Source organism: Homalodisca vitripennis, unplaced genomic scaffold, assembly GCF_021130785.1.
Source record: "Homalodisca vitripennis isolate AUS2020 unplaced genomic scaffold, UT_GWSS_2.1 ScUCBcl_9613;HRSCAF=18158, whole genome shotgun sequence".
Lineage (NCBI taxonomy): Eukaryota > Metazoa > Arthropoda > Insecta > Hemiptera > Cicadellidae > Homalodisca > Homalodisca vitripennis.
The window spans coordinates 578-18,992 of record NW_025785728.1 but is presented as its reverse complement, the minus strand read 5'-3'; the positions used below and the strand labels follow the sequence as shown (position 1 = coordinate 18,992).

Genomic DNA, 18,415 nt, shown 5'->3' with positions numbered 1-18,415 from the left:
AAAATCAAAATCAAATCAAAATCAAATCAATATTCTTCTTATTGCAAGGACAACATGTATGAGTTTGCATAGCCAACACCCGTCCAATATTGTAGTGAGTCTATTCTAAAATTTTAAAACATTCATACCAACAATTACCTGCATTCAAGAACATACAGTTTGTTACAAATCCCGCATCTTTCATTCCTGGCCAATGAAACCCACTTCAAACATTGGAGTCAGTCAATTCCAATTGTGTGGTCTCCCAGTTCGAATTCAAAAAACTCATCCTTCTGCATTATAAAATGCAATGCCGAACACCAAAAGGCGTTTTTTTTTGAAGAACGAGCTTTGAAAACGCCTTGGGCGTTTGGGGATCGTTTTTTATATGGAGTTTGGCAGTCCTGTTTGAGGAAATTAACACACCTGCTTAGCGAAGAGCAAGCGTTTCACAAACTACCTACCGTTCTGTGTCCCTTTCCCCGTAGCCGGTAGTTTTCTCTCGCCTCGTGTCTCATCACATGTGTAATGTCCCGGCCTCTGGTTAAGTGCACATTTTGTAACATACAAAACATGGTTGTTTCTAAAATGGTAGAGACACGGCAACGTCCACCAACAGCTGCAATTTCGTTGAAAACCGGCCAGCACGACTCTCTGTTAATTGATTTTTTGCCGATGAATTCGAATCGATTTTTTTTTGAAGTCTGAAAACTCTCTGGAAGAGAGAGTGTTTTTGGCACAGCCCCGCTCCCCACAGAACCAGAACCGTAGGTACAAACTGGGGATAAAATCAAGCGCGTAATACGCCCGTTAATCAGTACCTGACTCGGGGCAGTATTTTTGCTAAAGACCTCAGAAAACGAAAAATTTTCCTGAGGAAATTTTTGGCACAAACCGTGGTCAATTATGATCATTTCCCAGGTCAACCCTCCTATCAAGGTGTATTCCCAGGAATTTTTGAAGTAGCAGACTGATCTGTCCAGTGTGGAGTCCCCCCAAGAAAACTACGGGTTCACCAAGGTTTTTGCCTACCACCCGGCCCCCCCCCTCACCAACCACGCAAAGAAATAAATTCAAAACCATTTGATTTTTGATGAGTTTGCTGTGAGATTGAGGCTGTTTGAAGTTGTTGGAACAACAGTTGGTTGAATGTCAACAAAAAGCCTGTTGTTTCCAAAACTTCACTGGATTTCCCATCTGAAACAGAGAGTCCGTATCATCAGCCCATACTGCACGTAGTTTTCCATGCCGAAGTGATGATCCTATGTCCGTTGAACATAGAGCAGGAAAAGCACGAGGACTGAGTATGGATCCCCTGCTTGGAGACATTGCCATATTTCAGTTTTTATTGGTCCATGGACAGTTGATTTGAGAATTTTGGAGCAACTTGGGATCTGTGGCTTAGGAGAATGAGCTTAAGCCCATTCAAGGGGCACGGGCCTCGAATGCCATGAGACCTCAAGTTTTGTCCTAGCAGTAGTCGGTTATGGTCAACGCAGTCGAATTGCTTTGGACAGGTTCAAGAAACACACTCATTGTGTGTTATCCCGATTTTCTATCCCCTCCACAATCATATCAACAAGGAACTAACAACCTGCGTCCAGTTTGTCGATTTTGCCCTTTGCTGAACCCAAAATTGGTTCATCAGAGAGCTGATTGTATTTGTCCAAAACAAGAAAGCATTCTTATGAGAAAAAAGTTTTTTCAAATATTTTGCTCAATACTGGCAAAATTGTGAGACAGGCCTGATAATTATTGATAGACAGCGGATCGTCCCCCACTTTCCTTAAATATTGGGACAACTTTAAGCGACTTTCAGGAGGGAGGGGAAAACTCCACTTTGGAATGAAGAATTTATCAGTTGGGTTAATGGCCTCACTAAGTGCTTGAAGACACTTTTAATGAGCCATGTTGACATCAGATTTAGATCGTTTGATTTTTTGGCTGGGAGCTGCTGAATAATTCGTTTAAGCTCATCCTCAACAACAGGCGCCAACACCATGGAGTGTGTGGGGCTCTGTCTTCGCGAGGGGCGTACTTGAGGTTCAGATGGTCGAGGACTCAGCCCACCAGCAACGGTTGCGAAAAACCCGTTAAACTGGTTAGCAATCTCAGTTGCATCTTCCTCAAGTTTGTCCCCAATTTTAATTTTGATTTGCTTGTGAACTTGTGATTTATTGTTAATGATGCCTCCAAGTTGTTTTTGAAATGTTTTTGGAAGAGAGAATTGATTTGGAGACATCATATGCTTTTGCAGCTTGGATCACTTTTCTGTAAATGCTTTTATATTTTCCTAAAAAAAATTTTGAAGTTATCATTTGAAAGTATTTTTATAAATTTCCGAGAAAAACTTTAATTTTTCTCTAGAAACCAAAATGCCTTTAGTGATCCAATGTTTGTTGTTTGATTTTTTTTCGCAAACACTAATTTTTTCTGGTAGGGCAGCAGATGTTAAAATGAAAATTTAGAGTGTCGTTAAACGTTTTGAATTGCTGCTCTACAGGATCAGATGAATTTAGAAAATTCCATGTCTCTTTAGACAGGGAAGTGTTGAGGTGAGCGATGTTTTCTGGCCTTACGTCTCTTACTGTTTGTGTACTTTTGGGCTCCCTTTCTAATTTTATTCCACTTATTATGACCTCTTGGCCATAGTGGTCGGAAATCGCTGTGTTTACCACAGACACTGCGACACTTGAGTGATTGGAGATGACGTTTGTCGATAGCCGATTTAGTTGTAGCCGTAACTCTCGTCGGAGTGTTGACAAGCAACTCAAGGTTGAATGACCTCAATAAATCGACTAGTCGAATGGTGGACTGATGAATTTTGGTCCAACGCGTCAATGTTAAAATCCCCCATTACGACGAATTTCTGACGTTGGTTAGTCAGTTTCGTAAGTAATTGTTCGAATTTTGAAAAGAAAGTGTCCTTACATCCGCTGGGAGACCTGTAAATTCCGATCACTAACAATTTAGATTTGTTTGTTTGCAAATTGATTCCTACTGCTTCAAAGTCTTTTTCGGCTAAATCTTGGATCGGAAAGGGGGAGAACATGAAATTTTTGTTTCAGAAAAATTGCAACGCCCCCACCTTTGGAGTGAGGTCGACAAAACGCGCAAGCCAATTTGTAATTTGGAATTTTTGTAATGTGCGAGATTTTCCTCGTTAAACCAGTTTTCAGTTATCACAAGGAGATCAGTTTTTTGATCCTCGCACATGAGTTGGATTTTCTTCCAATTTGTTGGTTGCTGATTGTGCATTTTGGTGAAGCAGTCTTATTTCAATTTCTGGGTGATTATTTGAGATTTTCCGATTTTGTTTGTTTTTTGTTTGTCAATTTGGTCCTATGAGTTGAAGCGGGGTCCCTAAAAAATCAGATTCAACGTGTGATGTTGATGGTCTATATTGTCCTTCAGGCACTGTAGCAAGAGGAGCCATTCTCACCACATCCGCGTAGCTATCGAGCTGGAAACCGGTGACCCGGGGCGGAGGTGAGCTGACCAGCGGAGGCGGCGGTGGTGGGGTCTCTGCTGGGGTGGCTGGAAGAGTGTTTGGAGCTGGGAGCCGGTTGAGTAGGGGGCACTCCAGGCTGTAGCCCTATCCCTGCACGTGCCGAGAGACTCGCCAGATGGTCCAGAATAAGCTCGCTCTGGGCCAGTAGACACTTGCCCTCAGGCCCAAGGTGCATTCCATGCCCAGTGAACCACCGCCTACTGATGGAGTTGAAGTTGAGTAGATGTAGACGTTTTGTGTCTGACACACAACTCTTCCATATAGTTGTTCACCAGGCGGGTTTGTTGGTTCACCTGGGTGGCGGGCAGGTAGGTCGTGTCTATGGGGGACAGTAGCCAGTAACACACTGGCCGGGCCTGTGCGGGTTGAGGATGTGCTGCTCGAGGTCTCTAAAGATGGTCTGAGACTCTCCGGCTGCGATGTCGTTGGTACCGGCAAGTATGAACGCAGCAGGCTCCTCGATGGCGGTGGAGATGCAGATGTAACAGGCACCCAGCTTGGCCCCAGGCTTGCAGACACCCGTCACTGAAGTCCTCAGATCCACTCGTTGTTGGAGAAGAGCTGCTAGACCACGCGCGTGGCTGTCACCCTCGATCACCACCGAGCTGAAAATCCAAGGTTTTTCGTGACCCCATGTTGTCTGATTGCAATTGGCTAGTTTTCACTCTATTGCTATTTTTTTTGTCTTGCATGTTGTTTCTTCTTTGCTTTGTTAATATTTCTACTATTGGATTTTATATTCTTGTTGACTTCTTGTTTTTTTCTATTTTCTTGTTTATAGTTTTTGATCGCGAAGGGATTGTATTTTTTTTCTTCAGGAAGTAAATGATGATAAACGATTTTGCAGTTTTATGTGCAGTTTCCTGTTTTTCTGGATTGTCCATTTCGCCATCGCCTTCTTTGAAGCATTCACAGGTTTTCTTTTCAGCTCTTAGTGCAGCAACTTCCGCTTCAAGAACTTCGATGGTCGTTCTAAGGGCTAGCCAAGCAAGTTCCGATTTTCAGCGCATCGACTGTCAAGACAGCCGATTGATTCGCACTGAACTGCCTGATCTCTTGTTAGGTGGCATTGCCTTGACCCTGCGACAAAACACCCGGTCAGTGAATTGAAGCAACCGTGTATCCGACTTCTATTGAGTGGTTTAAAATTTTCTTCCGGTCCTCCTTCAGTAACTCAAGTTCTTTTTTTGAGTTTGGAGTTTTTCAATTTCCCACTCAGACACGGACCAAGGGAATTGCCGCAGGTGAAGAAGGGTCGACCTCACAGGGCGCGGCCGGCGCGGGTGACGGAGCGCGTGGAGTGGACTTGCCGGGCTCAGCCGGCGGGTGACGAAACGCGCGGGGTGGACGTACCGGGCTCAGCCGCGGGTGACGCGGAAGGCGGCGAGATGTTGCGTTGTGGAGTAATGTGGAGTTGGAGAGGCTGCGCATAGTCACAGGATGGTGTCCCAGTATGTTTAGCGTTTACTGTAATTAGTTCCTTCTTACTTTCATCCGTTTTAATTGTTAGCACTGCAGGTTTTGCCTAGACATCTCCAGACCACTTCACCATTTTTAAGGGGAATAACTTTCTCTATACTTAAAGTTATCATATAGGATATGTGGCTTGCCACTTTTGGATAATTCCAAAGAGAACATTCTCTTGTCCAATTTTAAAAAGTTGTACAGTATTAAGAAGGACAACAACCGTATACAATAAAATAAATATAACAATGCCTTTTTGATTTGGTAAAATAAATATTTTAGAATTTAATTTCTAAGGCATATTTAGAGTAATATATTAAATTAGTTAAAATTTGTAAATAAATAAAAGATAATTTGATAAAATAAATGCAGTAAGAATAGTAAAATATAATGTATGATATAAAAATATACAAATAATTTAAAAGTTTTTAATACATTATATATAAACAAAATATTAAAAAAACCCCAAATAAATAGAAATCAAACATATATAAACAGTTAAAAACTACAACAAAGACAGGACAATAAGTTTAAAATTACAACAAAGAGAAAACAATAAAGTTAAAATTTCAACAAATAATGACGTTAAAACTATGTACAGAAACAGAGAGAAAAATAATAAGTTTCTAGTAAAGGGATCTCAATGAAGAGCAAAAATGATTTGCATCCGGGAGTAACCGAACCCGCGTCCATTCAGATTGGCAGTCCATGACGTTACCGATACCGCCACACAGTAGTCATAAGCATTGGAGTAGAGTTTGTAGATCGCTCTCCTGTCACACGTAAGCAATAGAACAACCTGTTCCAGTGTGCTTTCTCGCTAGGTTCAGGTTAGTCAGCAAGTAGGGTTATGTGCACACTGGCGAAACCGTTCACTGTACTCACTGAAAATCTAAGTGTCCAAACGTCTCCTCTGATGTCTCGTTCGTTCCGTCAGAGCTTCACAAACGATTTGAACCTGAGCAACGGGCTTAGCTAATTAAATAATTTTTCTTGTTTTGAAATAAATGATAGAGCGACGTTTCAAGTGCTGTCACTCAAAGCCGCGCATGCGCTCCAACCCATTCAGAACACATTCATGAAAAACAGAACACATTCATGAGTCGCCCGCACACAGTAAAACAGAACACGGGTCGCGAGTCGCTCGCGAACAGAGAAACAGAACACATTCATGAGTCGCCCGCACACAGTAAAAACAGAACACGTTCGCGAGTTGCCCGCACACAGGTTAAAACAGAACACGGTCGCGAGGTCGCCCGCGCACACAGAAAAACCAGAACACGTCGCGAGCCGCCCTCGTACAGAAAGGGCAGAAGGCAACGAGCTTATCAGTATGATTACCAGTTACATTACAAACATGTGATTCTCTTCTCAGAAGAAAAGATCAGAAGACACGAGGTTTGCTTCTAATTTGGGAGAAACAATGCAAACTGTCGGGTGTAAAGGACACCACAATAGGTGGATGTATTGAAGACCTTTCATGCTTCCAACACAAAAACATCCGCGACACCAAAGGTGCCTTTGTCTGCCCACACGTGCTGCCTTGCCTTCAGACAGGGGGGATATGCCCGTCCTGTAAACTCGCTCTCAGATCGTGTCAATAAAACATATAAAACATACGATCAAGGAAAAGTGCTTCAAAGTGATCTTTTTATTATTTATTAATGATTTTAATACAAAGAACATACGGAATGGGAGTATTAATTAAATACTAGCCATACACAGCGCATTATTGAATATGTTCCTAGCGATTGTGTCAGCAACAATAATGATTAATTGAAAATTCGTGACTATGACTATATCTCTTAAGATTACTAGGTGGTGGTCTTTAAATAAGTGATATAGGTATTCAATTGTTATATATTATAAGTACTAAATCGAGTATCCAATTTTATACAAAGAAATGTATATGACAATGGCAAAATTTTATTGTTTTGTAGGGTTTTAGGATTATGGACTTTCTTAATATTTGAGTTTTATTATTATATTAACATGCCAACATTGATAGTTATTGTCCCATCAGTGTTGCGAGAGTTAAACATCTAAACTAGGAAATGCGTCTTTCAGTTTGACATTTGGAGATGACGTTCAGATGTGACGAGTACCTTTCTTCTGACTGAGCTGGATAGGATTTTTGTAATTGCATTTTTTTTTGATAATAGACATTGGCGAGGTTTAAATTTAGTAGTTTTTTCATACATATATCGGGGGAAATTAATTATTACTACCAAGCCTTTTTCAGAAAAAGTTACTTTTTAGACATTGTAATAACTGTTTAGATTTAAAGTAATGATATATACAGTTAGAAAAATCATATAAATGAAAAAAACATAATTTTTTTAAATGTATTCACATAGACAAGTTATATCTAACTAATGAATTTAAACAATTTCATAATTCGTATCGTTATTATTTCGGGTTCAATGCTGTTAGCCAAATGTAAATATCGATGTTTTTCTTTTTATTTACAAAAATATTCGAAGCAATGGTGTTTGTACAGTTTTTTGAAGCATATAACTGGATGTATATCCCAGTTTGTGTTTAATATAAAAAAATAGTAATGTTTCAACAATGGAAAGATTCCAAAAATTAAATTGTCTTAATTTAACCAAATGCAAAAATCTGTTTATAGCTCTGCCTTTTCCGCCTAATCATTATTAGGTTTATCAAACAGTTTGTTTCATCATGCTGGATGCTCATATGAAAATTCACGTAGAAGCAGATATTCTAAAAAAACAATAAGAAGTATAAACTGATGAGATTAAAAATACAAAATTAATGTTATAAAAAAAGGGGGTGGTATTTGGTACTTCTTGATGTATTTATAATATTTATATATTTAATTTATTTATATAAGCCTCTACAGACGATTTGGTCATTTTGGGTCGACTAACTAAAGTTTTTTATTAATAAAGGTTATGGTGGATGTACCTACATAAAAATAAAATTTGGTTTATGTTCACACAAAAAGGATACTTTTATGAAGATGTATAACCATGGTGGGTCTGTTTTAGGGCGCTATTTCTACAAAGTTGAAATTATTATTTAATAATTGAGCAATTTTACCACTAGAAATTTCAGGACAGATGGTCTGAAACACCCTGTTTCATCTATAAATAAGCTATAAAATAAATAGGTCTGGCTCTAAAGCCTTAGTGATGATTGGCGTGAAACATTCCATATAATATGGTATTGCAATTATTTATGCTAGTTTAAAAATACTACAATAACAAAGACTGAAATTTAGATTGAAAGAATATTTTAACCTTCATTTCGTGAGTGCTGGTTTGCCAAAACAAGATATAAGAAGACACTAGCAGTTTGACTAATGCTCAACATTATTTGAATCAACTTACTGTAAAAATTTAACAAAAACTTTTATACTTTTACTTAAATAATATACTGAAAAACTTGTGCGAGAATACATAAAAATATTTTTAAAACTTTGGCTAATATTGCTGGTGATAGTTTAACTGAATTTTTTGCAAAAACTGTCTTTTCTAAAACAGATAAATAAGTATTTAGTAAATATAAGCATTGTTAATACTATTTGGTGGCTTAAAAATGTTTTTTATACATGGTATGGTTGTAAATTGACAATTTGCTCTTAATATTAAACTTTAAACATTGCTATAACTATAAGAACACTTTGAATTCTTTATTTAAACAAACCAACGTTGGTTTTTTAGGAAGCATGGAAACAGTGTCGAGTGGTGAGTAGTTCTTTATAAAGGCATGCGTCCATATTCTGTAATATCAATAACAATGTATGTAATAAATGTTACTGTGTAGTTCCAATGTTTCACTTAAAACTTCTGCTCACTGTATAGAACGTTTTTCGTTATTACTAGTTTAAGAGCTTGTTATCCAACGCCCTACAAATGTACCAATACTTTTATTTTGATAAAAACTTATTTGTCGTCTAACCAAAGCATGCTTTAAACTATATTGGAACACACACAGAAATAACAAAAATGAAGGATAGTTATTCATATGATATAGGCTAATAATATCGCATGTGCAAATAAGTATTAGTCTAACTTGAAAATATGGTCAGTTACAGTAGTTATGGAAATTTGTACAACACACTAAATATACCTAAATTTTTGTGTGTGACGAGCAAAATCAAGAGAATGTATTGTTAATAATGTCTCACTTATAATATATGGATGGTACGTTTGATAAACATTATTGAGGTACAAAAACTGCGTGATAATTATTATTTGTTTGCAATTATTGATTTATACAATTTTTAGTTCATTATCTAAAATCTAACATCTACAAAATCTTGGAATCCAAGACCAAATACTGCAATAAAACAAAAAAAACTTTTGTATTAACGGTTTTCCTTTTAGTCCAACCCTCATTTACGGACGTTAAAAAAAAATATTGGAAAGAATATCGGATTACGAAATAAAATATTGCTCGTAGTGAGGAGCCTTACATTCATAATCACAATGCACGATGAATAGATAACATTGAAGAAGTGTGTAGATGATTGCGTCTGTAACGTTGTGCCATTTGTTTTTTACATACTAGATCATGGGTACAAATTTTCAAAGCTCTATCCAATGTCCAGGCCTAGCAGTAAAATTGAGGGGTCAAAGCACATTATTAGTGACTTTTATTGATTGGTCCTAATTATTAACATCGTGGAAGCGTAGGCTTGGATTGGCATTGGTCTGTAGGTGTCCTTGTTATCCTTTCTTTGCCAACTCTCCCACTATACTTTTACACTTTTAAGTTTCCTATTAAATAAAACTAATATAACCATATAATATTTTTTGATGTTATATAAATATACAATAAAGCTAACGTTATAGCATGTCGTAGTTTTAAAGATACTTTTACTTATACTTCACTTTTATTTGATGCTAAACTGCATTCTCTTACCTGAAATGTACAATTTTGTATGTCAATTATTAATAAAATAAACAACTTAACTTTAAAAGAGAGTTGTAGTATCCTGTCTACACATTTGAGGCTTGCTTTTAAGGTGGAGAAAAGGTTTTTAACGCCATTATAAATAGGAACTTCATCTCAAGTCCATAAATATTTTATTATACAAACTTAGAAAAGTAGTATTAATTAGTTTTTTAAAAGAACCATTATCTGTTGAAACTAACTCTTTATAATTTATACTTAGTATTACTTTACAATAAAAAACTGATTATTGAATACAAACTATAAACCATTTAGTATCAACAGATAATTGTATTCATTAGCATTGAGAAACTAAAGGTTAAGATTCTTTAGGGAAAAATTTATGGATTTCAGACGGATTCTCAGGACATAACGCAGTTTTTAAAAACATTTTTCTTATGATAAATATGGAGCTTTATATTTACGGCCAGCAATTTATGAAGCATACCTTCGCAAATAGTAACAACACGCAATTAAAACTACCTGTAGAATCATAAAAGTTTTAGTAAGTTAACTCAATAGTATTTTACAAAAAAGTTTACAATTCTTCATAATATCTTAGTATTGAAAATAGAACAACATAATGTTGGCGAATCAAACAATAAAATATGTTGCTATAAAATTCTACTTAGCAAAATACAAGATAATCAGTTAGACATGGCTATAGAATATTTCTCATTAAATTTGTGAAATAAAATACAACTTTACAAACGTTTTTTTTTACGTATAAATACGTTTTTTTTCAGCGATGGCAGATTCCGCGGAGCACCGTGGACCTGACTCCGGCCTACGTCGTCCTCTATGTATCTGCATTATCGCTGTCTATTCACCGTTACTACTAGCTGGCAGCTTTATTTGTTTGTATACAGTTATGTATTGATTTTTGTAACTTTATTGTACATATACCAAATATAATATTATTCTTATGATAACATTGTTTCAATTTTAAAAACCTAGACATCTTATTCCTACCAATTCTCGTACAGTACCATCCGCCAATGAAAAAATACAGAGATGAATTGTGATTTGCGATACACTACATTATAAAAGTGGAATGATTTATTCAAGAATTGATATATTCCACAATATTTTGAAAGGTAAGAGTAACGACGTATAACAGGCTTCGTTGAGATGTGTGCAAAATTGAAAGTCTGTAGTCCATTTTATCCTCGAGAGTTTTTTTTACGGACAGATAGCCAGACAGACAACCGTGCCGAAAATAAATATTTACCTTTTCTTGACGGGCAGAAAGAAATTATGTCAACCAACTGGTAATAGGTTTCAGTGATTCTTAGCCAAAGTCCATGGTAGTATTTCTAAAACAAAGATTCAAGCTGGATTTTAGAGACGAAAATATTGGAAATAAATAATATTACGGGTAAAAACTTACAAAAGTCTAAAAATCTTTCTTGATAAATTCTTGCCACATCATATATTCCCATTTAGTTAGGTTCCATAGTATCTTTTAAATAATAAAAGTTCAAGTGATGTAGGCAGGTTATTACACAACGCATGAGTGCTCTGAAATCACATTTTATCACGGAATTTTAAAAATTGATTATTGCACTTTAAAATAAAATTGTTACTATATTGTACTGTATAAGCTACATGTGTTTATATACTGTTGTACTAAATATCTTTAATGCATGCGTTTTGTTGTTTTTGCAGTTATGTTGTTGGCATAAGCGGGATAGCAATCAACAGAACAATACATGAACCCACTGATGTGCTGTAACTTGATGGATTGGAGCATGTTTATAAATCTATACAGACCATTCAGCCTACCAAAAAGCTCGTGGAATTGCGTGGGTGACGTGATCAGTAAATTCTGTGTCATTATCATGTACAAACACCTAAGGTTTTTACTTAAGTAATAAGCGACGAGTCATCCCTCACGCCACTCTCCACTGGAGATTCCGTATAACATTTTGGGGCGCCAGATGGAGCACATTACACTTTTCTATATTTAGCGACCGTTATTGATTGAGCAGGTGAATACCCGTTTGAAAATCAGCATTGATCAGGAAAAATAGCCTCTTCAAAGTTCCGGCTCACATGCCAAGTGAAGTCATCTGCATATTGATGGATAGTGCAACTTCGCACGTAAATGGGTAGGATAGAGGCGTACATATTAAACAATACAGGACCTAAGTAGCTTCCTAGAGCAACTTCACGATGTTTTGCTATGTTTCAATTTTAGTTGCCACTGAACACATTGCATTGTCTTAATCAAACCCCTAAGTCACTTGAATTCAGCTAATTTTTGCTGTAAAAGTATTTCTTTTTTATAACCCAGATAGTGGAACTTACGTGATTTTCTTAAAAAATATTTTATTATTCCTGTCCTTCACTGCTCCTTGTGTTTGAGAACATTCTACAAAGTTTATTCTTTAGTTTAATTTGATTATTTATCAAAATATTTTTCCAAGTTGGCCTCTTTCTAGTTACTCGCTTATAAACAACTGGAGTTTGCTTATTAAAAACTAAAACCATGGATCACATTTAGCCTGTGCCTTGCTTTAAAACAAAAAAAAAACTATATAGTAAACTAAAAGACCAAGTTAAAAGTAATAACAATTTAAAGAAAAACTACAATTACATTTAATAACAAATTGAATTAAACGGATATTACAAGCTAAGTAAAACAAAGTATTACAGTACATTTTTCAATAATAGGTCACAGGATTCTCGTAAAATATCGGAAATAATAAATAATAATACGGGTAAAAACTTGCAAAAAACTTATAAAATTGAATTAAATATAGATGGAGAGTAAGTGTACGATGAAACCGTGATTGCAGAGCTTGCATCGAAACAATGCATCATAAAAACAACTTATCGTTTTGCCGAAGTAAGTATTATTGATAAAATACTATACTAAACAGACAAATGTGGATTCCAGATTCTAGGAACCAACTCTGTTGACTGTCAGATCTCCAGATCTCAGCGTAAGGTGAAATGGAATCTAAGCTCTACGTGTGCAATATAATAACAAAATTATGAAAAGAGTTTTCGAACCTATAACTTTTACTTTATGAACAATAAATTGTGGTTGCATCTTAGAACAACTTTTTTTATTTCTACAACCTCTATGATTTTCCATGCATGTTTAATCAATCTCAAATCCTCCATAATATACGTTTATTTCATATGAACACTGAGATATGAGTATTGAATAAAACACTTAAATAAACCCTCCAGTTGGGTAGTAATACACCCAGTCTAGGAGGCGAAGACACATTTGCGTTTTATAAGTACACGAACTAGTTTTCGCGAAACCAATGGAAATCATTCCTTAAAAAGAAAAAGATCGTCAACCTTGATAGTGTTAGTGAGGGGCCAAAATGGAAAGGTATTGAGTATTACAAAATTTCAGTAATAATGTTTACTGCAATCTGTTGATTGTTACATTTTAAAATCCCATCTTTCGATAACTCTCCATTTCGATACCTACTAAAGTTAGTGTTTGATAAGCGAATGTTTTTTCCTAGAACGAATTTTACAAAAAACTAGGTTAATGTACTTGTATAATGCACATAGAATTTCGTTTCCTAGTATTTGTATAAAGAAAAAATTTGATTAGGTAAAACAACTGAAGAAGGCAACAAGATTCAGGCTGCGATTTTGAAATAGAGTAGCAATGAAGCAAAAAAACCCAATAGTAACCGTTGAGGAGCTTGTGATACTGAAAACTAAATACCATTTTGCTTTTAATTGGCCATTGGAGTAATAGATAAGTATTCCTTCCATACTAAGTATAAATTTATATATGTATAATATATAAAATGTAGATCATGATCTTTGGTTAGATTTAAAAAGAGTATATTTGTCAAGTTATGTATATATTCTCTAGTGATGTGAAAGGTCATGCAGGCTTAGTTTTTGTATAACCTAATATGCATACACGATATACTGTGATTACTATACATTGAGCACACTTATTGATTTATTATTTTATAAGGTTATTTATGTGTTTATACTGATCTATCTACTTTTGATTGGTCTACAGACGTTATTGTAAATAATGATATTTAAAGGCGTGGCTTAAATCATACATACATTCTCATAACTCAGTTACAAACATATATAACTATGATTCTTGTCAATTCGATCGTAAGAAATATGGAACTTAATACAATAGTAGGAGTAGTTATTAATAGGAACACTTTCAAATAATAATTGTATTACTTTAGACGGGGACTCTTAAAATCATGATTGAATATGGCATGATTATGAATCAAACAACTGATTAATAGCAAAATATTAGCATGGCCAAACATTTTATTTCGTTTTTGGTTTTGCTAAGGGGATGAAATAAATAACTTCATATATTAAAGACTAAGAACTAGTAGGACCCTGAGCCCCTTTCTGTATTGGCTAGAACACTATTATCTGGGCGCTGCATGAAAATTGCTTTCCAAAACTGATTTTCGGAATCTCACGAAAATGGTGACATCCATCAGAATTTTCTAAGGCCCTTTCTTGGTTTCCTACTTGCTTGTATTTATCGTAGATGATCTAGAGGATGCGTTATGTGGACGTGGAGGTCCTGCTCCAGTTGAGCTTCCTTATAGTTGAGCGTCTGCAATATGATGATGTCATAGACTTAACTCCTGGAATCAGGAGTCATGTTCGTTTGAAGAGATCCAAAAAAAGTAGGCGACGAAGAAGCTCAGATTTAAATCTTTACATCGTTTCGACCTAGACACTATATATAGAAATCAAGTGTAATATAGAGTGAACTAGGTATTCTCATTGGCCTCATTCAGGTGCACAATTGACTACGGTATTTTTAGACACGATCTCTAAGCACGGTTGGAGCAACCAAGTTTTCTACATTAAGAAATAAGATGAATTTTCTATGCATCCCCAGAAATCTAGTCTGTAACAGCGTCAGATTCTAGATGCTGCACATAGAGGAAGGTAAAATGGAGCTAAACTAAACATTCACATACAGTAAAATCTTCTCACCATAGCTGTGTTATTGTATGTATGCGTTATGTATCTTTTGGCAAGCGACAGTGCATATGAAGTTATATCAGCGCTTAGGCCAAGTGCTACGGTTCGAAGACAGCTTCAGCACAAACATAGTTGTGTTCCGCGACTTCATCAACACAATTCCTTTCTCTCACTACAATAATGTCCCCATCTGGCAATAGACTAAACATGCATTAACTTAAGCATTGCTATTCTGTAATTCAGTTACGATATTAGTGATTTATTCTATTATTATGAAAAGGTTACATTATTTATAGTGCAATATATTTCCTGCCATCATTAAGACTTCTCTGACAGTAGTATGTGTATAATTTTCTATGTCACACAGTTTAATATTTAAATGTTTTTTATTATATAGTTGATGTGGCGTCAAATTCATTTCAATTCTTTGAATTAATTTTTTCGCTCACATACACGTATCAACTAAGTACCTGGTACATTGAAAAATTTGATTTTACAAACATTTCATCATGTCGGAAATATTTGAGAAAAGATTAAGTCACTTGTAGATTGAGTGAAATTATTGTTTATTATTATTATGATTAGTTGAAAATCCTCTGAAATTCCAACATTGTTATGTCATTGTAGGCTTTACGTTTCGGTTACGTTACGAATTCAAGAATAGAGCGCTTAAAACTTAGTGTAAAGTAAACTTTATTAATCAAATAATCAGTTTTAATTTGGTTGTAGTATATTTCATTAGAGGTAATAATACAAAACGTTTTCTAAAACAAAACTGGCATTAAATATAAAAGGTCTTATGTAAAAGTTCAGTTTAATCCACTTGCATACAACCAGCAATGCAAACCCTGTCTCTTAATAGAACTGCAGTCAACTCAGGGAACGAAAATCCTTCCTGTCCCATTCAATACTAACGATGTTAGTTTTGTATTCAGCTACGAATTCTATTCATAACTTAATCCATACGGTTGGCTCAAGCTCGGCCAGACCGAAAGTAAGCACCAGCTCTCGTTCATATTTTCCGGCATATCATAGATACAAAGCCGGATCCCTAATGACAGCCCCACTTACCCCGTGAGTATCCGCGCAAAGACTCGCGTGCCTTTGAAGTAAGCTGGCTTTGTTTTAGTAGGCTTTGATATGACGTCAGGGGCCCGTCATTGTCCTTCAATCATTAAAGGCCCGGCATTACTTGGCTCTCTTTACGTATTCATGGTGCAGAAAACACGTCACAATCTCACATCTTTTTGGTTGTGTCGACCGTCTTTCCGTAAACACCTGAGGGAAAGGGTGTTGAGTAATGAACACGGGTTTGTGCGAGGGGTGTTGACAACGAGAACAACTCTGCGTTAACATTTACATTTACACGTTCAAAAGACTTTTTGAAGAACGCGTTTAAGATTGAAGAAAGAAAGAGCAACATTTTAGAATTCGAAGAAAAGAGTGACAAAAATAATACATTCATATTTCAGTCACATTTTCAAGTATTTAAGAGATTTCTTAAACAGAAGCCAAGTGGAAGATACAGCCTTTGAATGATGTAAGGTAATGAACGGTTTACCTCTAAAACATTATTTATTTTAAAAGACAATAGACAATCATTCACGTACATAAACCATAAGAGCAACTTAAAGATGTAGTAGGAAAATTTATTTTTAAGCCAGTTTTGCTTTATTCTCCTTAAAAAATATCTTTGATAATATTCATAAGAAAAAGCCTATATTTTTCGTTTACTAACTCAAATTCACCGTTCCCAATTCGATAGGTTAATAAGTTCAAGAAAAATTCAGAATGCGAAGAACATATTTTTAAACATTAACGCTGCAATTCGTCATTTAAGCATGTATATAAATAATTATTTACATGTACATATATATGGAAAGTGGCGCAAAAGTATGAAAGCATAATTATTTACCTCCCTCAGACTTTTACGAGCTTTCGTAGATGCCTCAAAATATCGAAGAGGTGAGGAAATAATGATATTTCATGCTTATTTGACCAAACCTAAAATAACAAGATATAGAACATTTTTATAGATTGGGATAGACGAATAGATATGTTATTTGATAACAACAAATGTGCTGAAGAACTGAATAATTTGAGATTCTTGTACAAACGGTTTTTAAATAGGCCCAGGTTCGTGTGTTTACCAGATTATTTTGGGTTCTTATTGTTATGAGAAGAATTGTTTCATATGAAATCAAGGAATTTTGTATTTTGTACTTCTTTTAATAATTTTTGCATTTGAAAAATAGTGTCCAGTTTGAAGTGCATGTTTTGAACATGGCTGATCTTTCTTCCTGTTGGTATTTTAAACATGCCCTATGTTCCTTAAAACTCTCCTGTTTTAACTTTCCTTTTTGTTTGGCCACATGTATTTTAAATAACAATTGTCACAATTAATTTGATAAATTCCAGATTTTTCTTCTTAATTTTATTCTTGGGATTTTCTTTCCTAATATATTTCTTTAATTTTAATTTTGGGAATATTGTAGATACATTAATATTGGCATGTTTCCTTAAAACTTATAGTAATAGTCTGTAGATAGATTGTTGTAGGAAACAGATATCCATTCTTCTTGTTCTTTATTTGATTTAACTAAATTATCAACTTATTATTTTTTTTTATATATACATACTAAATATACTGTGCTGTCATAGAATATTATTATCTCTCTTGTATTTTTTTAATGACATATATGTTATTTTCATTTATTGTACCAAAATTGCCTTATGTTATCTATTATTATTATTTACTTTTAATTCAGTTGTGTGAGTCCCGAAGATGTTCTCGTTTGAGTACAAAAAGGCCTCACAAAAATAAAAACTTTATATTACTGGAAAGTTTGTATTAAATTAATAGTATAATTTCCAATAAGACAAGAGCTTCAAGAATGTAATAGTACCATATTTCTATAATGATTTGCACATGTGATGGAGAAAAGCAATGAGTACATACTATAAAATACCTAATAAGTATGTGATGGTAAATAACATAAAATACTAATTGAACTGAACACGTTATAATTGAATGTAAACAAATCAGGCTGATGACACTACACGGTGTTGGTTTATCTAGACAAAAATCATATCACTTTCACTTCACGACCGTGAAGTGGTTGCTGGGGAAAGCCTCAACCTCAATAGCCTCGTACACAAACGTACGACGCACCATTGAGTGCTTGGAACATGTCCCCGGCCCAACTACAAGTGCTATGGATTTGCGTTTGGCATTTTGGCTAGCGTGTCCGTAAATTTTTAACCCTTCTACACTGAATGGACAGAAGTACATTTATCAACAAAGACTAATCGATGATTAAAGTTTATGTTTAGGGCTAGCACGTGGTACTAAAGAGCTCGAAATATGTTTGAAAAAATAAAACAATACAGTAGGCTGCGTTAACTAACAACTACACTACATTTTGGTTATGGAATAACAGCTAAATTAGGTTAAGTTAAACTGTTTAAAATACTAATTGAATTCTTTTTGTGTCATATAAAATGGTTATTGTTATAATTTCTAACGTCGTCAAAGCTGAACATTTGAAAGTGACTTAGATTATTACTCTGATTAAGAGA

The 18,415-nt window shown here is 35.2% G+C and overlaps 1 long non-coding RNA gene across 1 annotated transcript; it reads left to right on the top strand.

The window, feature by feature from the left end:
- The first annotated feature begins 8,547 nt into the window (after positions 1-8,547).
- On the top strand, positions 8,548-10,806 carry LOC124374688. Its single transcript, XR_006923596.1, has 2 exons — positions 8,548-8,667; positions 10,624-10,806. It is a non-coding gene; the product is annotated as an uncharacterized LOC124374688 (long non-coding RNA).
- Positions 10,807-18,415: the final 7,609 nt, after the last annotated feature.